The sequence below is a fragment of the Pteropus alecto genome, unplaced genomic scaffold (assembly GCF_000325575.1).
Source record: "Pteropus alecto unplaced genomic scaffold, ASM32557v1 scaffold118, whole genome shotgun sequence".
In the NCBI taxonomy this organism is placed as follows: Eukaryota; Metazoa; Chordata; class Mammalia; order Chiroptera; family Pteropodidae; genus Pteropus; species Pteropus alecto.
Window position 1 is genome coordinate 1,559,487 of NW_006440654.1, and position 2,880 is coordinate 1,562,366.

The 2,880-nt window shown below is 59.9% G+C and overlaps 1 non-coding gene and 1 pseudogene across 1 annotated transcript; both read right to left on the bottom strand.

Moving 5' to 3' along the window:
- Window positions 1-545: 545 nt before the first annotated feature.
- Window positions 546-661, bottom strand: LOC112484726 (annotated as a pseudogene).
- Window positions 662-670: 9 nt separating this feature from the next.
- TRNAG-UCC lies at window positions 671-743 on the bottom strand. The gene has a single exon. It is a non-coding gene; the product is annotated as a tRNA-Gly (tRNA).
- Window positions 744-2,880: the final 2,137 nt, after the last annotated feature.

The window sequence follows — 2,880 nt, forward strand, 5'->3', positions numbered from 1 at the left end:
GCACAGACGGCGCCGCGGGCGACGGCCGGGGAGAGCGTGATTGGAGGGAAAAGGCGGCTCAGCGGGACGGAGGGGGCAGCGTCGCAGGAAGTGTTCATTTCGAGACGGCGAAATCAGTCGTGAGATTTCATGAGCCAAGTGACACAGACTCAGAGCAGATACGAAGTAAGACAAATGCGCAGAGAACATACCGGACGCTCCAAATCGGCCAAACGTTCTTTGATTCTTTGTCCGATCGAGTCGGCAGCACAGTGAATAGAGACGTGGAAGTCGTAATTGTCATAAATAAAGTGATGCGATAGCACAGCGTGAGCACAGTATAGAATAACATGCTACGAAATGCAAAACGTCGTCACCATAGAATGACGCCGACCGCGATGTAAAACTAGACCACGCTTAAAAGGGAGGGTGAACCCCTCTGACTTACAGGAAGAAGATGTTGCGGAAGGTGCTTATTCTGGGACCATCGGTATCATCATCAACGGAACACTCACGTTCGACATTATTTACTTTTTTATTTACTTTTTACTATTCATTATTATTTACGCCTACAGCACCTGGTCTTCCTAGGTGGTCTCCCATCCAAGTACGAACCAGGCCCGACCCTGCTCAGCTTCCGAGATCAGACATCGGGCTTGTTCAGGGTGCCATGGCCGTAGACCAGGGACCGTGGCTCCACTGGGGCGCGAACCCAGGGCCTTCTGCGTGGAAAGCAGACGTGCTCACCGCTACACTATGGAACCACGTCCACGTCCAACATTTATTAAACGCACATTTCTAGAGCGCCTTCTACGTGCGGGGCTCTGTTCAAAGCGCTGGAGATAAAACGGGGCAGAAACAGGTAAAACCTCTGTCCGCGGGTTTGCATTCTGGGAGAAGCAGACGCGAATCAGCCATCTCTTTGCACGTTCTCTCTGCCTCCTGTCTGTTCCCTGACACCACCATCCCCGGCCCCCTGCCACTTGGAGACGTCTCAAGCCCGCGTGCCTGGACCTCAGGCCTGGGCTTCGGGCAAATGTCTTTTCGTTGCATCCAAATCCTTATTCAGAATCCTGGCTTCCGAAAGCGCGTGTCATGCCATGAGCTGCCCACGTGCGTGGACGGCGTCTGAGAGGCGGGTGGCACCCGCCACGTACATCGGCCTCCGTGTCCGCTGCCCACCATGTGCCGTGACGTCGGCATCCACGGGACGAGCCCTGTGCTCCCTCCGTCACTCGGGCTCTTCGTTCCTGGCGGTCTCGTCCTCCACCCCGTCATCGGCCACTCCATCCCCGGACGATCCCGTCTTCACGGCCGCAGGAGCATCTTACCCGTGGATGCCACCTCTCCCCGAGGCCCTTCCACTGGTGCCCCTTCCCGAGTGGTCACTGTCCGAGTCCCGATCCCGTCATTTTGGCATCGAGTTCACTGCAGCGCCGGCCGCTTTTCAAGCTCTGCCGCCCGCCTTACGCCTCGACTTCGGCCTTCGCTCAGGGCGGACCCTGTGGCGCGTCACCCTAAGCCCTCGTCTCAGCGTTAGCCCTCACCTCTCGTTCCTCCTGGCATAGCAAGCCCCGCCCCTCCCCAGGGCACCTCGCCCAGGCTGCCGATGGAGTCACAGTAAAACACTTGACCGGAATCGCCGGGCCCATTTAAAGGCTCTGACGAGGAGGCGGGTCGAGCCGCCCAGCGGGCTCACCTCGTTTTAAGTAACGTTCACTTCTTCCTTCTGCCGCCTCCTCCGTCCACCGGCATCTCCTGCTTCGCTGAGAACACAGGAGCCGCCTCCTCCTTTTACCCCTGATCCCCCCGATTCTCGCCCCTGCTCTTCCCTGCCACCCCTCTTCATGTCCTAAGGAGGTTTATCAGAGACCCAGCCCGCTCTGTCCCGGGCCTTCTCAGAAGGAAAGTCATGCTTGCAACGGCCTTCGCCTTTGCGGTGGCCGAGTTCCCCACGGCGCATGGGCTTCGGCCGGGGCGGCGTCCTGCACAGTGAAAACGCGAAGCGAGCGCGTCTTGGCTCCACGTCCGCCGCCAGCCACTGCCTCGTCTTCCTTCTTCTCGCGAGAACTGACCCCGACTGTCGCCGACGCCAGCGCCTTCGCCTCGCCAGGCGCGTTCTCTTCGAGACCCACCTCGCTCGGACGCCCGCCCTCTTCCCTCCCGGCCTCGATCTGGCTTAGGTCACCAGTGACGTCCTTGCCGGCACACGCCCCGTCTCTGCTCTGTTTATATGTAAGTGGATGTATCGAGTTGACTCGCCTCCCTTTGCGGCTTCTGCGACACCGCGCGCTCCTGGGTGTCATCTTCCCAGCGACTCTCCCTCCCAGGGGGCCTTCGAGCCGGGACGTCCTCAGACTCGGCCGGGGACCGTTTCTCTGGGCACGCCCCAGCGGACCCCATGCCGCCCTGCGGCTGCAGACACCACGTACCCACTGATGACCGTGAATCCTACCCCTGGCTGCCGGGTTCCAAACTCGTAAATCTAACCGCCTTTTCCTCGTCGGATGTCCAATGTCACCTCGGACGTGTTACCTCTAGAGCGGAACCCTCGACTTCCTCCTCCACGGTCCCGGTGCCTCTCCGAGTGCCCCCACCTCCGTAAATGACACGGTGGTCCAGTCACTCCACCCCAAACATGTGAACCTGACTTGTCGTACGCCCCCCACGCCTCTTCTCCACCACGCCCAGGATCAGCAGCTCCTGATGCTCTTTGCTCCAAAAATAGATCAAGTCGGCGTCTCAGCTGCCACCACCTAGTCCGCCCCCCTCCCCAGCTGGACAAGCACCTGCCTTCTGGGTGCGGTCTCTGCTCTTGGGGGGGACACGGATGAGGTGAAAACAAGGAAGAGTGTGGCCGACGTCCAGCGGGACACGTCTCCAGGTCCCTCTGAGGCCCCC